The sequence below is a fragment of the Notolepis coatsorum genome, assembly GCF_963971535.1.
Source record: "Notolepis coatsorum genome assembly, chromosome: 16".
In the NCBI taxonomy this organism is placed as follows: domain Eukaryota; kingdom Metazoa; phylum Chordata; class Actinopteri; order Aulopiformes; family Paralepididae; genus Notolepis; species Notolepis coatsorum.
Window position 1 is genome coordinate 37389455 of NC_140180.1, and position 26022 is coordinate 37415476.

Genomic DNA, 26022 nt, shown 5'->3' on the forward strand with positions numbered 1-26022 from the left:
ATATGTCCATTGGCTGATCATATATTCCTTTACTACACACTGAAATCTGCGTCCCAAAACGTATTCCGTGCTACAGGCTACAGGCATAGCTTCATGTTAGCAGAAAACTACATTGGAGATCCAGAAAAAACAAGACAACTTCTGCCACAGGGAACACTGCATTATCGAGATAGTGCCACTAAGAGGATCTGGCCGTAATGCACTTTTTCGAATTCCAAGAGTAGGGTACTTCTGCAGTGCTGCTTGGTGACATTGAGTAGGATATTACAATGGAATAAAATCCAAAACTAAATGTTTCTATCGCCCCAGAAGAGAGAGGGGATGAACAGGAAGCAAAAACATTATTATATTTGATATATTACACGTTATTGTGCATTTTAACACTTTGAGTGCCAGCGACGAGATTTATCGTTAGTTCATGCCAACCGTTGAGTGCCAGCCGACGAGAGATCTCGTTTTTAATCGTTATTTTTTTTATTATCGATTTGAATTCATATTCCATCAATCTAGTCTCACGTTAGTGCTGCAAACTCTCTCTGAGCTCCATTGGGAAAATACCGCCCCCTATCGTCTCTCCCTGTTGTACTGCACCCGATTGGATTAGACTGAATGAAACACATGGGGGGGGGGGAAATCCAGCTTCCTCATTTTACTTCTCAGGCAAGCCACCCGAGAGGATCCAAGTCATTTCCGAGCCCCAAAACAGCATGGAATACATATTTCCAGTATCCAGCGTTGGATCAATAATCGCGATCGATATTTGGAATGGCGATCAGGAATTGGAATAATCTATTTGGAGAACATCTGATCTGAGGTAAGGAATCTATTTTACCAGTCTTAGGATAATCAGAACTTTTTTCACAGAGATATCACTCAGCGTGTGCCATACGTGTGTGTGTGTGTGTGTGTGTGTGTGTGTGTGTGTGTGTGTGTGTGTGTGCGCTGATCAGAAAATAAGAGATTAGATTTTTCAGCCCGCTTATATAGCGTGCATAAGTACACATATACTATCGATAATCTAGCGTTTATTTGAAAACGATTCATAAATAGGCCGAAAAATTATAACGTTTTTTGTGTATTCCACACAAATATGAGAGCGCTATCATTGAAGTGGGTGGTGGCATTCAAGGGGGGTAAGGCGCAATGGTTAAACACGAACATACTTAAAATGAGTAATTATATAATTATAATTATTATATTTTTAGCGGTCAGAATCTACTATTATAGCCCTAGCCGCCACCGGTCACCATACTAGCAGATAATGGAAAAAGAGACAGAAACTGACTCAAGCTCTATAGAACAGTGTAATTAGTCATATCAATCTAAAAACGGCAGTACAGAACTTGTACATATAAATTAACGTCTATTCCATTTAAGCCCTTGCCAAATTAGTTTACACAATGCTGATTAACCCTATCACCACCAGGTTTAGTGTTTAGTTTTAGAGACATTAAGTTTTAGAAAAGCATTATCACACTAAGAAACAAAATCACCAACAATGTGTCTGTTGGCATAACGTTTGTGACAGTTATTTCTGTAGAAAATGAAGGAATGGGAGAGAAAATCACAGCGAGAGCGTACTTCACTCCCCCTCCTTCTCCCCTCACATTCAGCACGCACTCCTCTTCATCCTCCCTTCCATCCACCACGCACTCCTCTTCATTCACCACGCACTCCTCTTCATCCTCCCTTCCTCCCACCACGCACTCCTCTTCATCCTCCCTTCCTTCCACCACGGAAGCCGCACGCCCTTATATGGTCAGCATCCCTTCACCTCCCGTCACTCAACCCATCTGCACTTCATCCCCTGATTCACACGCTGTCAGGCACCTCACTCCTCACAGCTGTATCCCATCCCCTGATGATGAGGACCCTACTTCAACCGGACGACGCTGACCAGAAGTCGTCGTGGTGTTAGTATCATTACCTACAGTAGGTAGTGGGTACGACGCCTCAGTCTGAAGACCTGCTAATCATCCCTGTGTGATCATCCCTGTACTAACTTCCCTCTCTTGTGCCCAGGACCTCCGTGCCAGCGTGTTCCTGTCTGGACCCCCCTGGAGCTTACCGAGGAGTTCCAGCTCCCTCTCTCAAACACGAAACCGTGTCTCCCGTCTGCAGTGGCACTGGAGTGCGCCTGCCCCTGTTATACCCCTATTCTGTTGTACATTTCTGGATGTAATTCTTGCCTGCTTGGGAATACCATTAAAACCCCTTGAAACGCTCCATTCTCCTCTCCTGTGTTCAGCGATTGGGCTCTGCTTAAAACCCACTCTCACAAAAACAACCCTGAGGTGAACCAGTGGCCAGCCATCTCTTTCTCCCCTTTTTATTTCTAACTAAATTAAGATTTATGAACTGTTTATCTAGCCAGCCTATAGCAATTCTGGACAGACAAGGAATTCATCCAAGGGGAAAGTTGGTTACTCTCACATAAAGATATGTAAGGTTATTATTTGGATGGTTCTTTAGCCTACACAATTAATGCAAACGAGAATAGGAATAAGAATGAGATGAATATGAGATTCGTTTGATTCACACTAGAAGCATCATAGGCCTAAGCCACTGGGAGTTGAGATTTAAAAATTAAATTAGCCTACTCTTGCACCATGAACCCAACGGTCTCCTCCTTTCATGACTTTTCCTAAGTAATTTGAATTTAAATGCCAGCACTTTCACATTAAAAAAAGAAGAAAATAAATAAATGTGTCACTCAAACACCCACTTTTCCTTGCCACTGCGTGTCACTGCGCATTGGTACCCAGAGGTGTGAATGGCTTTCTTCCAGATGTGGCCCATTCATGCATTCACATGCAATGATTACTGCATTAAAATCACTCACTTATGTAGAGTCAAGTCAAGAGTCACTTTATTGTCCCTAGTATGCAGCATAGACTCTATAATGGCTTCACAGTTGGGCTATGAGGTTTTGGAATTGTGTCTCAAAACTAGAGGGAGGAAATTGGAATGAATAGCTTATTTTGGGTGTCGCAATTAAGATGGTTAGAGGCAGCAGGCATAAATAGATAGTTTTCCTGTTTTTGTGCAACTTGGAAATGTTGTGTTGACACAACAGGGAAATTATGCTCATAATATTCTTAGAAACACACTGCCCTACTAGGCACATTGGTTCTGGAGAATCAGAGAATGTCATTCAAGCATTTACAGAGAGGAGCGGCCCCGCAAATCAGCTCAGCTGACAAATAAAAACATTCCTCTCGAACACCGTCCTGTGTAAATGCGCGTGCCAACTGTTGTGGAGGTTAAGGCAACAGGCCTGAAGTCAGTGAAAGGGTTGGAGTGGATATCACATGTAATTGAAAACATATTCAAGTTGCATAGTTGCTCTGCACATTCATTCATTCAAACCTTTATTTATTCTCGAAAAGACAATTGAGGTCACCCTCATTTTCAATGTCGTCAAGACTTTACAGACACACATTTCTTTAATGCACACATTTCTACAATATAACAATAATAAATATGAATAACTATCTATATAGTACTTGTCACACATGGACCGCAGTCCAGAGTGCCCCACAGCAATTAGTATGAAATGAACATAGGCATAAAATCAGCACACAATTGACAGAATAAAAAACAATGCATGAATTGCAGACATAAGAGACAATAAAAGTAGTGCAATGTAAACATGCAGATTTAAGAATAGGCATAAAATAAGTACAATAGTACAATGCCGCTCGAAGGCATGTGAACCCCCCCTGAACATAAGCAGACAGCTACCTACATTATCTGAGCCTAGGCTTTTCCTGAGTCTACAACCTTTAAAACACTTTGGCGTCCACACTCTTGCGGCGATTTATGCCTCAGAGGACAGAGGATTGTTTACAAACCGATGTACTTTCTAAGAGCTATATATATAATTTATAGTATTGCTATCTGTCCATTCTCATTGTCACTTGAGTGCATAAACCGTGCCTTCATAATGGCTTAAAGAAAATAAAAATCCATCGGTTGGTTGTCATTTTATAGCGTCGTGAATATAAGGTGTATCGCGCTTTTCGTCTAGTCTTTTTTCCAGGAAGCTAGATAATAGGCTAAACGTTGGTTCCGTTATATCAAACGCCATTTCTGCTGTATATATACGAATGAAATAAAACAAACTTCGTAGCATCCGGACTATTACAGAGCATCTATGGATGAAATGGGGGCGGCGGGGAACGCCGATTAGTATTATTTATTAGCAATATAGTGTGCGTTCAATCAGCCATGTTCACTGATCGATCACGTTAGGTTTTAAAACAATGTCCAATCCAGCTGTAATTTGGGGGAATAGTATCCTACCGTCAAGCCATGTGATCGCCGGCAGCATTTCTTCATTAGTCATCGGATTCTGGTAGATCGATATGTCCATTGGCTAATCATAAATCCCATTATTCCAGGCTGAAAAATGCGTTCGGTAACTGGATCAAAGATGGAGGGTCTTCGTTTGGAATCGAGGCTCATATGATCCGCCCACAGACTGCAAAAGATTTTTTCTTTTTTTTTTTTTTGTATTTTTTTTTTTTATTCTTTTTTAAAACAAACATATAAACAAACATGACAACACACGATAAGATATACAAGCATTAATTGTCAGGGCACATCCAATGAGATCACATTTTGGTTAGTTGTTTTATATAAGATATACCCATAATACCTGTTATCTAAAAAAAAACCTACATACATATGCTCAGCTCGAAACCCCCCCTCCCGGACCCCACCTTGAGAAGTACCTCCACTATCCCTCGCACCTAACCAGACACTACCATTATAAGCTAGCTTTTATTCTCTCCACCACTTCTAACCACATTGACATTTTGGATTCATTGAGACCCAGAATTCTTGCTGTAGATATTTCATGGTAAATTACATCGAGATATGTAAGAAACCAAACTTTACGGCACATTTTTTCCGGTTGAAACCAGCGTGATGCGATCAGCTTTTTGGCTACTGTGATACCCGATAAAACCAATCTCTTTAGCTGTGGATTCACTGCAAACTCAAAAACATCATTCAACAGCAATACCGAGGGGTGTACAGGTATATTCCAAGATACGAGTTTTGATATTTGTTGGGTCACATCTTTCCAGAATGCCTTAACTGGTGAGCAGTCCCAATACATGTGCATAAATGTCCCTTCGTCCCCATTTGTACATTGGGTGCATTTGGAATATTGTTTGAGCCCCATTCGGCACAGTCTTATAGGAGTCAAGTATGTCCTGTGAATATAGTTAAGATTGATTTGTTGATGATCCGGGTTCCTTGATGTAAGTCGGACATTTGCCCAGGCTCCTTGCCAATCAAAGTCATTTTCCAGGTCTGGTATATCCCTCCTCCAGACAGAGTCAAGTTGGAGGGTTTCATACGAGGACGTTAGTAATTGATGATAAAATTCTGAAACAAAACCTCTCGATGTCTCTCTTGAGTAGAAGAATTTGTGGTATCTGTGGTGTTCAATTGGTCTGTCTAATGGAACACCGTGAGACTTCAAACATAGCTCTAACTGTTTGTGAAAAAGCCATGTGGACTTGGTGAGATTAAATTTTTTGCGTATTTCTTTATCACTACAAAAACCCTGTTTGTTAAAAATATCCCCTAATGAGTGTATGCCTTGCTTTTCCCATATAGGGAATCTTATAGGTCGTTTTCCAATTAAGAGAGCATTGTTATTGAATAAGGGAGTATGGTTGTGCCATTCTTGTGAGTTAGGATTTTTTTTTTGTGATTCACGCCATATCCGGATCGCATGAGTAATTATGGGGCCAAATTTTCGTTCACAGTGCTTGATTGGTAGTTTAGTGTGTGCTATGTCCTTCAGTCTATGTGGGGCTACTATGTTTTCTTCTATTTTCCTCCAAGATGCTAATGCTTGGGAGTCAAACCATGTTGTCAATGGACTTAATGAGTACGCCTTAAAATATAGGAAAAAATCTGGAAATGCCATGCCACCATCTGCTTTATTTCTCTGTGCGGTGGATCTTTTTATACGTGGTGGTTTGTTATTCCAAATAAATTTGTATGTGGAGGAGTGTAATCTTTTCCAGTAACCCTCTGGAGGGGGTAACGGTAGCATTGAACAGAAGAAGTTGATTTTAGGTAGTACATCCATCTTAACTATTGATATCCGTGCTTGTACTGTGTTCTTAAGTTTTGCCCATCTATCAAGGTCGTCTTTGATTTTGTTTTGGATTTTTGTGTAGTTGTGCTTCACCGTTTGTCTTATGGTAGGGAATATTTCCACTCCCAAGCATCTGAAATGTTTTACCATTTCCACTCCCAAGCATCTGAAATGTTTTACCATCGGTATCTGTCCTGGGAGGGTTGTATCTTTTTTTGCAGGGGTGTTAAGTGGAAGGAAAGCCGACTTCGGCCAATTTATCTTAAATCCCGATAAATCACCAAAGTCCTCAATCAACTTGAGCAGATGAGGCAATGTGGTGTTGGGGTTTTTCATGAACAATATTACATCGTCCGCATATAAACACATTTTTTGTTGTGTGCCCTTGATTACGATAGGTTCTATGGATTGGGATTGTCTTATATATTGTGCTAACGGCTCTAATGATAGATTGAACAGACCGGGACTAAGAGGGCAACCTTGTCTGGCTGAGCGCGATACCGGAAAGATATCGGAGATGATTGTGCCTGTTATAATCATGGCCGATGGGTCTTTGTATAATACTTTAATCATATCGATGAATCCTTTTCCTAACCCCATCCTTTCTAGCACTGCCCACAGATACGACCATTCCAGCCTGTCAAAGGCTTTCATAGCATCCAGGGACAGTATCGCCTTAGGTATGGTATCCTCTTTGTCGGCATCAAGTACGTGCAGTATACGTCTTATGTTCTCAGTGATCAGGCGGCCTCCTATGAAGCCAGTTTGGTCCGGGTGAACTAAAGACGTCATATGCTTTTGTAATCTGATGGCTAATACCTTAGAGTACAGTTTGATATCTGTTCCGAGGAGGCTTACAGGTCTATAACTACCGCACTCGTTGGGGTCTTTGTCTTTTTTAAGGAGGACTGTTATGAGTGCAATGTTGTCGGTTTTATGGAAGTTCCCCTCTTTGACTGAGTATAAGATCATATTTAGTAATAAGGGGCCAATTATGTCCCAACAAGAAAGGTACATTTCTGATGGGAAACCGTCTCTTCCTGGAGCCTTACCACTTTTCATTGCGGTTATGGCCATCTTGAGTTCCTCTAGTGTGATCGGTATTTCTAACTGTTTAGCGTCATCCTCTGAAAGTTTAGGGAGAATAATTTGATTAAGAAATGTGTCCATTTTGTTTTGATCGAAGGTCATTTCTGATTTATATAAATCGGAGTAGAATACTTTGAATGTATCGTTTATTTTTACCGGATCTGTTACAAGTACTTGTTGTGCTCTAATGGTAGTTATATCTGCAAATGTTGCATTAATTCTTAATCGCATGGCTAATAGGTGGCTGGGTTTGGAACCATGAGAGTACTGCTGTTGTCTTGTGCTGCGTATTTGTATTTCCGATTGTTGTCTGTATATGTCATTGATCTCTATTTTTAGTACGTTAACTTGATTTTCTAGTCGAGTTGAGTTGTTGTATTTCAGAGAATTAAATAACGTTGAGTAAAGCGTTTCCAGCTCATCCAGTTTTGTGTTTTGATTCTTGCGCATTTTGGAGGAAAAGCTGTCCGTGAAGTCTTTGATCATTCCCTTTACCGACATCCATATTATTCTGGGGTCTTGCACCGAGTTTGCATTCTCCCGTTGGAATACTATAAGAGCTTCTTTGAGTTGTGTAATGAATTCCTTGTTGTTAAGCAGCAACGAGTTAAATCGCCATCTTGGGGCTCGGGAGGATAGTATACCAAATGTACCTTTAAGGAGTAAATAACAGTGATCTGATAGTGCGTTGGGTATCATTTCCACTTCATAATTATCAAATAGTTTCTGTGATGCAAAGACATAATCTATTCTGGATAGTGTCTTATGTCTCGCAGATCGACAAGAGTACTTTCGGGTCGTGGGGTTAAGTAACCGCCATAAGTCCTTTACACCTGTAATCTTTGACCAATCCTTTAATGCCTTCGATGAATTCTTTTGTTCGCTGGAAAAGGCGAGGTAAGATTTGTCTATCCTTGGGTTCCAGATGGCATTAAAATCCGCTCCTATTATAAATGAGTAATCGGGAATGTCTAACATTGCATTGGTTAGTGTAGTGAAGAAATCTTCTTCGTACAGATTTGGGGCGTATACCGCTATCAACGCTATTTTCCTGTTCTTATGTTCAATCTTAGCTATAGTTATCCGACCTTCTACATCAGACCATACTCCCTTTAGTACAATATTCAACTTACGTTTAACGACTATTGCTACACCCCGAGTTCTCGTACCAATAGAGGAGTGACTGATATTATGGTATATGTTGTCCGCTAATTTACCTATGTCTTTCCCTAGAATGTGTGTTTCGCTTAGCAGAGCAATGTCCACATGTTCTTTTTTCATCAGTGTGAGCACGCTTTTGCGTTTAAGTTGGTTATTTATTCCCCCGGTGTTCCATATCATTATATTCAAACTAGCCATAGTCTATACATGTTGCATTGTAATTTTTGGTAATGCTTCTAGAGTGCGAGGCAATACTAGATATACATCCCACTAGTGAGGTCCCGTTGAGAGCCGAGCTTAAAAACATACATATATACAAATAAAAATCCCCTACCCTTCCCTCCCACCGAGAGTCGTACAGGATTGTGTTCCATGAACACAACCTTTGCGTATGACTCTCTCCCTTGCACCACCGGATATCCCAGAATGATCCAATTATCCTTAACATTCCTATGTATACCATAGGATCTAACACTCTAAATTCTACCATAAGTAGAATGTCGACTGTGGCTTGGCCACTTACCCGTAAAAAATAAATAAATAAAAATTTAAATGAGATAAACTAAAAATAAAGACCAAAAATAAGCTTCAATTGTCATGCCTTAATCACTTACATTTTATATGAACTTGTAATTTATAGTAATTTATAGTAACCCATGAATAATATGAAGGTATTGAACTGAAGAGAGAGCCTCAATAAATCAGAGAGAGCGGATGAAAAAGAAAGAAAAAAAAAACAAGTAAAAGGAAGAGAACATTAACTTAGATCTTAAAAGAGCATTGCTATGCTTAAACATCTAAAGTATTAATTGGAGAAGTAGTGAAATTATTTCCCATTAATAAAAAAACAATTTTTAAATACGTATATGCAGCATTTTCCCCGACCGGGGTGGGCGATGATCGTTGTGTAGAGTGATCTTTCAGCCGGCCGGCTATGATGGCTCTGTGGTTTTGCATCTAGATAGCTGTTGATTATTCCCCCGAGGGGCTTCTGGTAGAATGAATGACCACGTATTGCTGATATTCCAGAATGTTCCATTTATCAAAGAATGCTTCGATGTTCTAGATTATTCCAATATGTCATTTTTACATTGTCTGAATGTTCCAGTATGTTCTGGAGTGTTCCAATCTTAAATCCAATATGTCCGCAATAATATACACGTCGGGGAAAGTATTCAAAAACTCTGAGCACGTAGGTCTCTCTGTCCAAAATCCTTGATTATAAAGGTTGTACTATATGGTGACCTTGCATAACTGAGATTTAAAAGGCCATTTATACATTAATCTGCTCCTGTTCAGACAGGAATTTGGCTGCCTCTTCAGGCGATTTGAGGAGAACTTTTGCTCCTTGTTTGTCGACGGCGCGAAGTATTGCAGGGTATATTAGTAGGGGTCTGTATTTCCCCAGGTATAGTTGAGACATCACCGTCTTGAACTTGGCACGCAGTTCCACTACCTCACGACAATAATCTTCAAAGCAGTGTATTGGTACCTCCATGTGTTTCAGATTGCCTTTCATCCTGCGAATTCCACGTATAATCATTTCTTTTATTCTGACTTGGCGCAGTACAACTAATATCACTCTGGGCTTAGCGTTGCTGTCACTGGAGCGGGGTCCCAATCTGAAGCTCTCATCCACCTCCGGTATTTTAGGAAGGATTCCTGTTCCCAAGATTTTCTGTAATTCTGTGGCAAACTCTTCAGGGTTTTCACATCTCACTGATTCGTCCAGACCGACAATGCGAATATTCAGCCTGCGTTTTTGATATTCCATCTCGAATATTTTGGCTTTCTGTTCTTTATTGATTCGCGTGAGCTCCTCCGTTATTTCGCTGAGCTCCGTCTTGATTTCATTGTAGTTCCCCTTCATCTCGGCAGTTAGGTTAACTGTGTTAGCCTCTACTTCCTTGTAGATGTGAGTGAATTTGATTTCGTGGGCTTCCACTACTTTCTCCAGAGCCTCGGTGCGTTTATTCTGTGCTTCGGCGTCCGCTCTCAGCGCATCAATTTTGCCTTCAATAGATTCTTTAATAGCATCTACTTTTTGAGTTATTATCTTCTGTGATTCTGTGATCATTTCCTCCATTCCCTCCATTCTCTTCTCCATTGTCTTCCCCATTTCTTTCATTTTCCGGATGATATGTTCGGTATCTGCGGAGGTCTTTGATGGGGTTGAACTTGAAGCGGCCTCTGTCGAGTCAATACTTTCTGCTGTCCGCTGTACGTATCCTGGGTCACGTAGCGGGATCTCTTCGACTGGTTTTTGGTCTTTCCCTGGGTTTTTCCTTGATGGCATCTCGATTCTTTTGGTCAATATAGTTAGTTGATAGTCTCAGTTGATATATGCGTCAAGTTTTAAACGCATTAATGGTATATAATTATGATTTTAAAACGAAAAAAAAAATAACGGGTGAGCAGCTGTGTCACATGCGACCTACTCCATTCTACATCTAAACCGGAAGTCACAAAAAAAAAAAAAAAAAAAAAAAAATTTAAATCCCCTCAATGATACTGCAGTGGAGCGATGGCGCGCCTAAGCGGATCTGGCCGGTATTGCATGTTTCGAAAATCAAATATGTGGGTAGGTCATGGATCTCGATCGCGGACGTTAATAGCGTTATAAATATGGAATAAAACAATAACAACTTGCCACGAGTATATACGTGGCTCTGGTCCACAACGCATGGCACCGAAACACGTAACACTCGTGGACGGACGCACTTGATCAGACTGTGGATTGTGATTATTTCAATTATCTCTATCGCCTCCTTCACATGGGCTATTTCCCAAACATTCAGAAATCTGCCCATTGAGATGAAAAGATTAAACAATTAATTGCTCAGTGATAATTGGGGCGGACAGTTTTAGTAAAGAATAATCCAATTTATCCTCTCCAGTTGAGCCCCTGGTATCATTGGCTTGCAATGCATCAAGTACATCATTAGGAGAGAAAAGATGAAAGGTGAACTGAGAAGTATGGTTTATGGCGCACACACAATTATCATCCTTAACTCATTGAACGTGCGTTCACTGCCAAAAACGAGTATACTCGTTTAAAAAAAAAAAATAATTAAACAAATTTATTATTATTATACTAAACAGTCAGTCAGACCTTGTTGTGTGATCCTGGTACCTCTGAGTGAATTCTAATTGAAATGACGATCGAATCCCTTTTGAACTGGGCTAGTTTACTGTGGGGGGGGGGGGGGGGGGGTGGTTTGCTCACTCACTGCTGGGCACAGTAGTAGCCACTAGCCTGCAAACTGCCTTTGCAATGGTGAGCGAACTATTGGAGATTATTATGAAGAGGCCAAAACAATCACACTTTCACCAGACTACATTGGACTCAGCACTTAATAATAATAATAATGCAGGACCTGTTGCAGAGGTCTTTATTCGGCATGCAACGACACTCAATGTTTTAGCGGTACACACACAGCGGTTAGTTTTTAGCACACACACCGGAACACACACACGCATGCATTGTCTCTTTAGAATCGCCGATGCGATTCGTCTCTGCGATTACCCATCCCGTCGTCCTTCCCCCCCAAGGGCAGCCGGGAGCAGACAGGCGTCAACGTGAGCCGCGCTAGGGGACCAATCCAAGTGCTCCTGTCCGTCTTCGTCAAGGACGCCACAGCGTTAGCGATCTGTTGTTGTGCATGTTTTTCCATTGGGTTTATCTTATCGGGGGGGAAACCCTTGCGAGCACGGGGAGAACATGCAAACTCCACACAGAAAGGCCTGGGAGATACCCCACCTGGGTACCTGGCATCATGGAAACCTGGTCCCCAAGCGGGAATCGAACCCTGGACCTTCTTGCTGTGAGGCGACAGTGTTAACCACTACACCACCGTGCCGCTTTTACTTCTGGTAAATCATAAAAATACTATAGTCAAACCGGCAGAGCATGTAACATTATCTGTAGCCAAGTTGAGAGCACCCCAGACTAGAGCCAACTAACATTCGGCAATCACAGAGAGCTAGACCTAGAACGAACTATTGGAGATTATTAGGAAGAGGACAAACAGTGACGATCCATCCATAACATAAGGTGCGTTTTCACCAGTCTATGTTGGATTCTAGTATTTTCAAACAGGCTGTTTGGATGTAACGTTATCTCCAGACTAGAGCCAACTAACGTTCGTCAATGACGATCGCCTAGAGCCAACTAACGTTAATTAAATTGTTCCTGTTCTGACTCAGACACTTCGGAGCAAGAGTGGATAGGGTTTTGGTGGACCTGCTGACAAAGGTAACGTCTATTTTACCGAACCCCATCATAAAACATGCATTTGTGATGATCCCAGTGCCAGAAAACGAGTCCGCGAGGGACCTCCCCCCAATGGTGGCTTTGTGAATAGAACCATTCTATGTATGGTCATGTTTACCTTTGACCTGGAAATAATATAGGTGTCAGGCGAGCAACCCGCACGAAATGCGCATGCTGCACAGAAAACACGTAATATCTCGCGTTCCAGGAAACAAGACTGGATTATTTTAAAACGGGCGGGTTTTAGCCTAGGATTGTGCAGGAATGAAGGTATGTAGAAATAAACGGTTTGTTCCCTGTTGGAGTATAAATATTGCCTTTCAAATGAGCGATACTATAGGGCAGTGGCGGACTCGGGCTGTTTGAAGGGCAGGGGCGAAAATAAAAAAAGGGCACCTACTGCACAACATGGGACCCCATCAGTAAGCAAAAAGCTATGATGCGTCATGTATGGTGAAATAGTCTTCATCCTTGATTAAGATTAACATTAGAATAACATAGACAATCCAGATTAATAGTATAACCACACCTCTATGATAAAAACACACAGGGAACAATACACCTTTAACATTTTTATTTCATAAAACAGTTTAACAGTTAAAGTTAATTCGAGTGCCGTTGAGCTTCTTCCTTTCTCTCTTCTCCCCTTCTCTCCTCATGTCCTCTCCTCCTGTACTCCCCCTCTCCTCTCATTATCTCCTCCTGTCCTCTCCTCCCCTTCTATCCTCCTATTACTCCCCTTCTATCCTCCTATACTCCCCTACTCTCCTCCTGTACTCCCCTTATCTCCTCCTATACTCCCCTTCTCTCCTCCTGTACTCCCCTTCTCTCCTCCTGTCCACTCCTTCTCTCCTCCTGTCCACTGCTCCTCTCCTCCTTTCAAAAATCACTATTAAGCGCGTGGCATAAAAGTGTCACGCCATCCACTAGGGCTGGGCAATTAATCGAAATAAAATCGCGATCTCGATTCATAGACCTATGCAATCTAAATTATGAAGATATTTTTTATTAAAAAAGATAAAAAAAAGTTAAGTAAACTTTTTTAAATGATGACGATTCTGACTTGAGTTATTTTGTATGTTACAATACTTTTAAGTTTAAGTCAAGCACTTTCATATATGTTTAAGTTTAAGTCAAGCACTTTGATATGTTATGTTGTCTGTTTAAGAAATAAAGAATTGTGTGAGAGAATCGTGATCTCAATTCTTAGAGAGAAAAATCGTGATTCACATTTGAGCAAGAATCGCCCAGCCCTACAGTACCAACCACCCTAGTTGCAGAAATGAACAGGTTAATGCATGCGTGCATGTGTGTGTGTGTCTGGCTTTGACCCCAGCCTGGCTGACTATTCTGCCCAGAGACCCAGATGCAGGTGCAGATGCAAGTTTCAAGTTTGTTTATTTGTTTATGCACCTGAAGTGAAACAACCCCCCCCCACACTAAGCACTCCCTGGGCCATGCTCTAGGGCAGGGGTCAGCAACCTTTACTATCAAAAGAGCCCCCCCCCCCCCCCCCCCCCCCCCCCACCCCCCCCCCCACAAACTAAAATTCATCTGGAGCCACAAAACCAATTTACCCTTAAAATGAAGATAACAGTGTATAACGTTTTATATAAATAGTTATCCCCAAGCATACGCCATATTTAGCATAAATGTTCACGTTTAACCATTAGAGGGGCACCAATAGGGCATGTCCTCTAATTTTCTCCACTCAAAAGGGCACTTTTGCGTGACATTATTTAACCGTCGGGGCACATGGTCAAGTTTAGACCATTGGAAGGGATCCAATGGGCACGTCCTCTCATTTTCAACACTCAAAAACGGACATTTTAGCGCAATGTTTTCAACTGTGAGGGCACATGGTCACGTTTAACCATTAGAGGGGCACCAATAGGGCACACCTTCAAATTTTTCGCCACTCAAAAGGGCACTTAAGCGCACGTTTTTCAACCGTGGGGGCACCAATAGGGCACATCCTCTAATTTCTTTCACTCAAAAGGGCACTTAAGCGCACGTTTTTCAACCCTGGGGGCACCAATAGGGCACATCGTCTAATTTCTTTCACTCAAAAGGGCACTTTTAGCGCGCGTTTTTCAACCGTGGGGGCACCAATAGGGCACATCCTCTAATTTCTTTCACTCAAAAGGGCACTTAAGCACGCGTTTTTCAACCCTGGGGGCACCAATAGGGCACATCGTCTAATTTCTTTCACTCAAAAGGGCACTTTAGCGTGCGTTTTTCAACCGTGGGGGCACCAATAGGGCACATCCTCTAATTTCTTTCACTCAAAAAGGCACTTTAGCGCGTGTTTTTCAACCGTGGGGGCACCAATAGGGCACATCCTCTAATTTCTTTCACTCAAAAGGGCACTTAAGCGCGCGTTTTTCAACCCTGGGGGCACCAATAGGGCACATCCTCTAATTTCTTTCACTCAAAAGGGCACTTTAGCGAGCGTTTTTCAACCGTGGGGGCACCAATAGGGCACATCCTCTAATTTCTTTCACTCAAAAGGGCACTTAAGTGCGCGTTTTTCGACCAGGGCTCTGTACTCCTCCTCATCATCGTCGGTGATGTAGCTTACGATGGAGGAGTCGTCTGAGAACTTCTGCAGGTGGCACCCGCTTGAGTTGCGGCAGAAGTCTGAGGTGTAGAGCGTGAAGAGGAAGGGTGACAGCACAGTTCCCTGGGGGGCGCCGGTGTTGCTCACCAGTACGTCAGACTGACTGTCCTTTAGTCTGACGTACTGTGGCCTCTCAGTGAGATAGTCCTTGATCCAGGCCACCAAGCCGTGCTCCAGCTGCATCGCAGAGAGCTTCTCCGCTAGCAGTGACGGCTGGATGGTGTTGAAGGCGCTGGAGAAATCAAAGAACATAATCCTCACTGAGCTGCGCGGCTTCTCCAGGTGCGTGTACGCTCTGTGGAGCATGTAGATGATGGCATCCTCCACCCCGATGTTTGCCTGGTATGGAAACTGCAGGGGGTCGAGGGAGTCACGCACCAGGGGCTTGAGGTGTTGCAGGACCAGTCTCTCAAACGTCTTCATGACGTGTGACGTCAGAGCGACTGGCCTGTAGTCGTTGGGGGTGCTGGGACGTCCCTTCTTGGGCACCGGGACAATGCAGGAGCTCTTCCAGAGCTGGGGCACCCTCTCCAGCCTCAGGGAGAGGTTGAAAAGATGCTGGAGCGGTGCTGCCAGCTGCTCTGCACATACCTTGAGCACCCTGGGATTGGTGTTGTCCGGTCCTCTGGCCTTGTTTACATTAATTCTGGAGAGCTGCCTACTGACTGGTTGTGATCGTCAGGGTTGGGGGTGGTGGGCAGTCTGCTGGTGTTGGCGGTGGGGTGCCGTTGCTGATGGGTGTGGGTGGGTGGGGGGTGGGGGGGCTGCTTTGTAGGTGTGATCTGGTGCTGGTGTCGATGGGTGGGGGGAGGGGTGTGGGGAGGCCACTCTGGTCAAAGCGAAGTCTTTCACTGAACATAAAAATTAGTGCTCACCCCACAGAGTTCCGGGTGGGACTAGCTTGCGACCAGAAAGCAGGCAGGATGTGTGTCCCGGAGGACCGGAAAAGTAAGGGTGTCGATTTCAAAATAAAAGCCTTAACTCCCAAAAGTGCAATAAAACAAAACGAAATGAATGAAATCAACTTAAATCAATAAAATAAAACGTTTAGGAGTATTAGTGGAATGTATTAAAGTGTATTTTGTGATGGGGTGTAATTATCTATACAAGGCAACAAGGCACTTGTTACATTCACCCCACAGAATTACACCTACATCGAAGGAAAAAAAACTGTGCCTACCTCGTGTCACACTAGTCACAAGCTTACTATGAGAACCACACACTGCGGAACAATCCAACGATACCTGTCACCTAATAAAAGGCCAGGAGGGCACTAGGAGTGGCCAACTCCCACCATACCTCCAGGGATAACGACTGTGCCTTATACACCATCCAGCTACACTTGACCATAGCATGACGAGGGCACATACACATAAATAAAACTGTTACTCCTTATCACCACAAAGGACACTGTATCAGGCTGTAAGCGCTATACACAACACTGCAGCTAACCTCACACATGTTTGATAGAGGCTTGTGGCTCGAAGCCCATCATACTCTCAAGTTGGACCATTGTCTCTATCAGCCGAAAGACTGGCTTGATGACCCTACCGAACCTGGACGTGTAGTGTTCAGTGGTCTGTGGACCCTGGCTCTGACCAGGCACACTGACACTCATTAGCTCAGGAGTACGCCCTGGTTGTGTGGACACTACACTGTCCTCATACTGGACCACAGCAGGGGGGGAACTCGGTGGAGCAAGCAACAGTGGGGGACTGGCGGCACTTGCCACTGGAAGCTCACTCAGAGCAGGGGACATCCCCTGGGGGGAATACGGACGTAGCCCGTCATCCTCACTCTCCACTGAAGACTGCTCTTGCACCCATGATGCGGTGCGATCCCCATCAGGTCCATCTCCCATGGAAGGTCCATCTCCCATGGAAGGCTCTGCCGCCACACTGTCCGCGTCTGAGGCGCTAGCTTCAGGCATGACTGAAAGGGAGGCTTCACCTTGCACCCATGATGCAGTGTGACCCCCATCAGGTCCATCTCCCATGGAAGGTCCATCTCCCATGGAAGGCTCTGCCACCACACTGTCCGCGTCTGAGGCGCTAGCTTCAGGCATGACTGAGAGGGAGGCTTCACCAGGCGCACAGGTGTCGCTGTCCGCGGCTAAACCCTCATCATCAAATGACCCGTCCAAGGGGAGGAAGTTGACCTGAAGCAGGAGGTTCCTGTGGACTGTCTTCTCCCGTCCAGTCCGGTCTCTGATCCGATATATGTGGCACTGTGGTCTGGAAGCGATGACGGTGTAGACGTCCGGCTCCCATTTGTCCGCCAGCTTCCGCTTCCCTCTGGCGCCCTTGTTCGCCACCAGGACCCGATCACCCCCCGAGAGGGGCAAGCCCTTCATCTTTTTGTTGTACTGGTCAGCCTGATGCCCCTGGTCCACTGAGGTGTGCCTCTGGGCCAACAGCATAGCAGACTGGAGATCGGCCGCCAGGGACTTCACATAGGCATCATAGTCACAGACCACCTCGTCCTGGAGCACATTCTTAAACAGCAGATCAACTGGTAGACGCGGGACCCTCCCGAACATCAGGTAAAAGGGGGCAAAGCCAGTCGTCTCATGCTGTGTACAATTGTAGGCGAAGGTCAGGCTTTGGACCATCTGGGGCCATCTGTGCTTAGACTCCAATGGCAGGGAGCGCAGCATTCCACCCAGGGTCCGATTGAATCTCTCAGTGCCACCATTCCCCATAGGGTGATACGGAGTGGTCCGGGACTGCGTGACCCCTGCTAACTCCAGCAGCTCCGCCATCAACTCACTCTGGAAGTTCGCTCCTTGGTCCGAATGCAGGCGCTGTGGGAAGCCATACACACAGAAATAGTTGTCCCACAGCTTTTTAGCAACCTTCTTCGCGGTTTGGTCTTTGCAGGGGAAGGCGTGGGCCAGCTTTGTAAAGTGGTCAGTTATGACCAGAACATCCACAGACTTGTTGTTATTATCTTCAGCTGACCAGAAGTCGATGCACACCAGCTCCAGTGGTGCAGAGGTTATTATGCTCTCCAGAGGGGCTCTGGCCGCCGGCTCTGGAGTCTTGCTGAGTACGCATCTGGGACAGTTCCTCACATAGCCCCGCACATCCTTCTCCATGTCATACCAGTAGAAACGCTGACGTACGAGAGACAGCGTTCTAGGTTGACCTTGGTGACCAGCCAAGTCATGCACTCCAGACAGCGCCTCCGACTTCAAGGACTCAGGCAGAACATACTGGAACCTCTTGTGCCTGGTCATGTGGTCCTTCGTAACCCTGTACAATATGCCGTTCTGCATAGCGAGCCTCTCCCACTGCTTCAGCATCCTCAAGGCGGGCTGATCTTCATAGCAGCGCTCGCGTCTGGAGGGTCTGCGGCCCCTTTCAACGTAAAAGATGACTCTGGAGACGGTGGCGTCTTTTCGCTGGCGGGCCTGCAGATCGGCCAACGACAAGGAGGAGACTGCGTTGTGGCCGGCAGTGACAACAGTGGACAGGTGACCCGCCATAGATACTGCCCTGTGTCTTGGCGCAGAGTCCCAGTCTTCCTGGGAGGAAAGCACCGTGGAGGTCTCATCCGCCGACATGGACACATCAGCAACCGCACATCCAGAAGGGGTCACTAGAGCTTGGGGCTGGCATGTCAGACGGAAGATATCCTGCACCCCCCTGTTCTCCACATCACACACCTGCTCCAGAAGAGCGGAGTAAGGCTCGGTCAAGAGACGCCGGCTGAGCGGCCTCACGAAGGGATCTCTGCTCAGCGCATCGGCCACTGTGTTCAGCCTCCCAGGCACATGCTTGATGTCGAAGCAGTAAGGGGCCAGCTTGGACACCCAGCGCTGCTCGCATGCGTCAAGTTTAGGCGTGGTCATGATGTACGTGAGTGGATTATTATCAGTCCACACAGTGAACTTGTGACCCTTGAGCCAGTGACTGAATTTGTCACACACTGACCATTTGAGGGCCAGGAACTCCAGTCTGTGGGCAGGATAGTTCGCTTGACTGCGGCTGAGCGACTTGCTCGCAAAGGCGATTGGTCTGGCCTTCTCCTCCCCGACAGGGACTTGAGAGAGCACTGCTCCAATACCGTCCAACGACGCGTCAGTGGAGAGGATGAACGGCCTCTCAAAGTCCGGGTGAGCCAGCACTACACATTCGACGAGCGCCCTCTTGAGCTCCTCAAACGCAGTCTCACAGGCGGGAGTCCAGTCCTCAGGAGTCAGCTTCCGGAACGTACCGTTTCTCGTACGACCAGCACTGGTCTTCCCTTTTCTCTTCTGGCCAGCTGTCAAGGCAAAGAGGGGCTTGGCTATACTGGAGCAGCCATGTATGAAATTTTGGTAATACAACACCATGCCGAGGAAGGATCTCACTCTCTTCTGAGCGGGAGTGCGGCCATCCGACTCCATCAGATCCTCTCTCTGGAAGCCAGAGATGACGGAGACCTTCTCTTGGTCGACAGAGACTCCACTGGCATCGACCACATGACCCAGGAACCTGACCGACCTCTGTAAGAAGTTACATTTCTTCTGTGAGAGCTTGAGGTTGTTCACTCTGAGTCTGCAGAAGACCACCTCCAATCGCTTCAACGCCTCCTCCTCAGACGGCGCAAACACCAGCAGGTCGTCCAAGTAGCACAAGAGGCTGGAGTAGTTGAGGTCGCCAAAGATGCCGAGCATCATACGCATGAAAGATGCCGGACTGTTGCACAGGCCTTGCGGGAGTCTGTTGTACTCGTACAAGCCCAGTGGTGTTGTGAAGGCAGTGTACCGCTGGTCAGACACATGGAGAGGGACGTTGTAGAACCCTGAGGTCAGATCCATGGTGCTAAAGAAAGCGTTCCCACCAAGGGCAGCAAGGCAGTCGGACTGATGGGGCAACGGATGAGCATCTTTGACGGTCTTTGCGTTGAGCCAGCGGAAATCCGTACAGATCCTGAGGTCTCCATTTTTCTTCCACACCATGACCAGAGGTGAGGCATACTCGCTCATCGACTTGGAGATTATCCCCTTCACCTCCATCTCAGTCAACACCTCTCTCAGTTTGTGATAGTCAGCTGGTGGGACACGCCTAAAGGGCAGGCGGAACGGACGGTCGTCCGAGAGGTGGATACGGTGCACAAAGTCTTTGACCTCTCCACAGTCCAGCTTGTCCTTGGAGAAGACATCTTGATATGTCACCAGTAGGTCAGCTAGCCTCTTCTTCCCATCAGGAGACACCTCACATGACTTGATGTTCACGTCCTCCAGTCCACAGTCGGCCAACATCTGCTCAGCATCTAACGAGGAGCCAGGAGAGGCGGAGGAGCTGGAGACACCAGACTGCTGCTGACACAGGCCCTGAGTGATGGACAGATCTTCAACAGCAAGACAAGGTGAGACATCAGCCAGTTTGGCATTACGACGGAGCGTGATGGGGCTCTGTGTCGGGTTCAAGACCTTCATGGGGACCCAGCGGTCGCCCCACATGGGAGTCACCACTCTCCCCACTATGATGTTGCGAGGGGCTGACCTCGCTGAGGTGGGCTCCACAATGACTGTACTCCCAGGAGACACATGTGCACTGGCTGGTAGCTTCCCCCACACTAGATACTCCTGCTGAGGGAGGAGGGTAACCGCCTGGCATAGCTTCACTGTGCCTATCACCCCGGGCGGGTCTGGGCCCGACCAGCAGGAGGTGCAGCTTAAGAGCTCAAGGAACTTCTCACACTCAGGGTCTCTGTTTCTGCAGGACACAAGCTCCCAGTACTTTTCAGTCGACTTCAGCCTTTGGAGAACGGACTTGATTACATTAGTGCCAATTATAAACTCGTCTCTCTGACCTGGCACAACCAACGTAGGAACCACAAATTTTGACCCACAAACATCAATCTCCAAATCATAGACACACTTTGGTAGAGTAGTCAAGCCACCACAACCAACCAGCACCACATTCACAGGTGCCGGCTGGACATGAGGGAGAACACCAGCGGTTTGTAACTTTTGTTCACCCTCCTCACTGAGCGTGCATGACATACTACCAGAATCCAACATCCCCCTCAATGTGTACTTGTCACTGACTAACACTGGAGCATAAAACAGTTCACTAGCTCCGTTCACTCTCTGTGACCCAACAAAGATGGCTGTTTCGTTTTCTGGAAGTAATCTGCAGCTGTTTACATAGATGGCTTCTAAGTCTGGTTCTCTCTTGAGGGTTTCATTCACTTTGCCCATACTATCCCTCTCACTGCATGGGCTGGCTAGTTTAAAGGGGCAGCATTGACAGGATGGGTCTGAGCGGGTCTGTTGGAGGGAGATGCTGATCCAGCTGATGGCTGGGAGATGCCAGGGCATGAGTCCTCATAGTGACCAGGGCGGAAACAGCGGTGGCACAGCCGATAGAGCATACAGTGTTGATAAGTGTTATGCCTGCTGTCTTGACACACTTCGCATGGGTCGTGCTGGTTGTGCGGGTAACTCTGCTGATTCGGTCTGGCCTGGTTGCGCGAATAACCCTGCTGACTCGGTCTGGCCTGGTTGCGCGAGTAACTCTGCTGACTCGGTCTGGCCTGGTTGCGTGAGTGGTACGTCTGCCCATTACTTGGCTGGATGTGGGAGCGAGACGGCTGACCAGGCTGAGCCTGTACTGCTGGGGCCAGCGAGGCCGAACACAGTGAGAGCACACGGTCTAACAAGTCAACCACCTGATGAAGGCCAGGGTCTACAGAGGGGGGACTCGCCGGGGCAGGAGTCATTAAGATGGGTGTAGGAGGGCTGAGTGCCTGCACTGCGGCTAAGACCCTGTGGGGCTCACCAAGCTGTTCATGAGATGAGCCAAAGGAGGGAGGCTGCTGTGACTGCACAACAACCGAAGACTGCTGGGCCCCACCATACAGGACAGGAGGGGATGGGCCACCAGCCATGGGGCTCTGACTGCATGCCGAGATGTTAACCTGCTGTGCCCGTGAACTGGATCTCCTTTGGTCTCTCTGGTAACCATCTAGACGCTCCTGGACCTCAGCTGCAGTCCACTGCTCCACAGGCTTCAGCTGGAAGGACATAGCTAGACTGGGATCTGGGCAGTGCGTGATCAACATCATCACGACCTCGGCGCTCGCATCATCAACACACCGTCCCCGGCGACGTAGACACTCATCTGCAACATCGATTGCTTTATTCAGCCGGACCCAGTAATCCATCACTCCCTCACTAAGCCTGGGAACCATGGCATAGAAGTCGGCCATGGGCATACTGGAGTATGTCAGCTCGCTGAAGTTACGCTTTAAAATGTCAAACACAGCTGCAGGGGTCATATTGGCAGACAACTCAGGCCGGCTATGCAGTGACACCTTCACTATGTCTCTAGCTTTACCAGTCAACCTGCCCATCACTAGATCACACAATTAACTCGTTCTAGACAGATACACTAGCATCATGTCTTCCCACTCATGTATGGAGACTGGCTCAGTGCGATCACCTCTGAAGAACGGAGGTGGTTTAGTCTCCGCCTGCACTATTACTTTCATCCTTGACATGTCTGCACACCCAGAAAAACATTGTGGTTGGGGTGCGGGGACCTTGGGCTCAGGGGCGGGGACCTGGGGCTCAGGGACGGGGACCTGGGGCTGATAACTGGTCTGGTGCATGGCATGCAGAGTAGATGCAATTTGTTCTCCTATCTGTATGGCAAGGTCTGTGACGAGGCTACCTAAATCCTCTGACCTAGCGAGTTGCGGGGCTGCGTCATTGCCATGCATGATTGGAGTAGATGTGGCCACTGGCCCCACTGCTTCTAACACTGACTGGCGAACTGTAGACTGACTCAGTTCCACAGGTCTTCCCCTCCCACACATAAGAGCTGACTGACCTAGTTATGTAGGACCCACTGGTCTTCCCCTCCCATACATAAGAGCTGACTGACCCAGTTCTGTAGGACCCACTGGTCTTCCCCTCCCATACATAAGAGCTGACTGACCCCTGCCATATACAGGCATCATACCCACCATCTCCAGATCTGGTGCTACTGCTTCGGACATGTTCAAGAATAAAAATAAAAATGCTTTAGAGGGCTATAAACAAAAGAAAAGTATGTGTGAATGTGTTAAATGGCCTACACTAGACTACACTAGACTACACACGAATACATGTAGGCTACTGTATGACTATCCATTCACAATTTACCAGAACAGATGGGGGGGGGGAAAAATAATATATATATATATATCTCATTACCAGCCAACCATATAAACAAATTAGTTCCTAATTATATTTACAGTGGGCATGTGTTAGATAGCAACACGTGTTACTGCTCAAACTTTGAACATTAGACCATAGGCTATCTATTCACAATACATAACAGATGAAAGAAAAAGAAAAAAAAACAATGGTCTTGTACAACTAGTGTCGTTTCCAATTACTGTATCATTACAATAATATTTACAATTACAATCTATAGCATATTATTATCAAACAAAAACAACCAATATCACATGTGCGCTTATCCTATGCGCACACGTTAACGTTCGACGTTGTACTCAGCACAGCCAGTTGAATGAAGAAGCGGCGTGCAGACAGCGTCCCCGGTGGACAGACGAGCGTTGTCCGTTGTCCGAGGTCGAACGGCACCAAGTGTGACCGGTGTACTCTGACGGCGTTGTGTTAAGGACGACAGACATGGATGACTGTTGACGGTCTTTATTTCCCTCCTGTTAGGTTACAAAGGCAACAATATGCAGCAGCATTAGGAACACATCGACATCTGCAGCACGAGCCCACAGAGTTCCGGGTGGGACTCTCTCATAAGAATGACACATTTTAATACATACAATTACATTGGAAAAATATACACAATTGAATACAAAACGGACACATGGGAGCTACTGTACACACATACCTGTTTAAAGGCAACAATATGCAGCAGCATTAGGAACACATCGACATCTGCAGCACGAGCTATGGTTGAGAAAAGACGTGACTCCATTAACTCCATGTTACCAGCGCACGTGTGTGCAAACTTCCTACATGCTATTAAAGTGCATTTTACCCAGTCAAACCTCCCACAAAACAACTGCACAGGTACATATTAACAACAGTAGTTACATTACAAACTCGTTTCACAGTTTTAGGAATGTAACATACAATATTTAACAACTTTTAGACCGAAGTCTTTCACTGAACATAAAAATTAGTGCTCACCCCACAGAGTTCCGGGTGGGACTAGCTCGCGACCAGAAAGCAGGCAGGATGTGTGTCCCGGAGGACTGGAAAAGTAAGGGTGTCGATTTCAAAATAAAAGCCTTAACTCCCAAAAGTGCAATAAAACAAAACGAAAGGAATGAAATCAACTTAAATCAATAAAATAAAACGTTTAGGAGTATTAGTGGAATGTATTAAAGTGTATTTTGTGATGGGGTGTAATTATCTATACAAGGCAACAAGGCACTTGTTACATCTGCAAACATCGTGAAAATGGTCATAAACGCTGGCGCCAGGGAGTACAGATGGAAAAGTTAAGCCTTTTCAAATAAAGTTAAGCCTTTTCAAATAAAGTTAAATCAAACAGTCATCAAAATGAATATGGCCAGTACATTTTTTTATTTGTTGTTTACTGCCTTCCAACGTGTAGCTGGGTTTGAGAATGAGCTAGTCATTTTATAATAATAATATTTTTAATTTCATGAATAATAATCTGACTTGGCTTTTTTTCTACAGCTGAATTACATTTATTTCTGATGTGTCTGGAGGGCAAATGATCTCCAGAGTGTCTGGCATGAGCCCAAGCACTGTCTTGAATGGAGCATGTTTATCAACAATTAACATTCACATAAGACATTTCTTAGATTTAGCTGAACAATAACTCAGATACAACATTTGGATGAAAAGCTACACTGAAACAGAGCTGTTTGAAATACTGCAGAGCACAAATCAAATGATGAGAGTAGTTTGAGATGTCTTTTTAAAAGTCTATGCATTTGAAAAACATAAAATGAGCTGTTGACAGCCCTGTCATTTCAGGAGAAATATAAATCCCACCTGGGGAGTTCAACATCCTTCAGCAGTTAATTACAATAACTTAAAACGTATTCCACCCACAGCTGAGCCACTCTCAATTCACCCAACAAATTAGTTGAAAACATTTTTATGATGCAAAACAAAGACACATAGGAATACAACATTCTTTATTTCCTCAGTCCTTGAAAGAGTGACTAACAAAGGGAACAAAAGGACACAAAGCGTCCCTGCTTTCAAATAAAGACACACCGTTTTAGATTGCATACTTTGATAGAAGTCATTGTGTGTGGAACTGGCTTATGCAGGCTGTCTGGGGGAATTCTTTATAATTTTGTTTCGTTTTTCTTTTCAATCTAAAAATAATTTACATATTGACAAGAGTGTTGGCAAATTCTTTCTGCCTGCACCTGTTTGGTCATTCCGACCATGAACCTGAAGCAGCCTGTCCCAGCTCCCCTGTATTTATACCCTATTTCAAAATTGTTATACAACTTTTTCTTGATCTAGCTCAGGGGTGGCCAACCCGCGGCTCGCGAGCCGCATGCGGCTCTTTGCCCGTCAATGTGCGGCTCTTCCATCCATAAAAAAAAAAAAAAAAAAAAATTTAATTTTTTTTTTTTTATGTCACTCATTCCATAAGGACGTAGAATAAACATTTACAATTTTTTTTAAATGGTCCATTTGCATGTTCTTGGTATCTGAATCTAGGGACATATATGGATCAGTGTCAGAAATAGTGTGTCTGTTACTAGGCTTGAGTAAATTGTAATGAACCAAAGGAGAATATC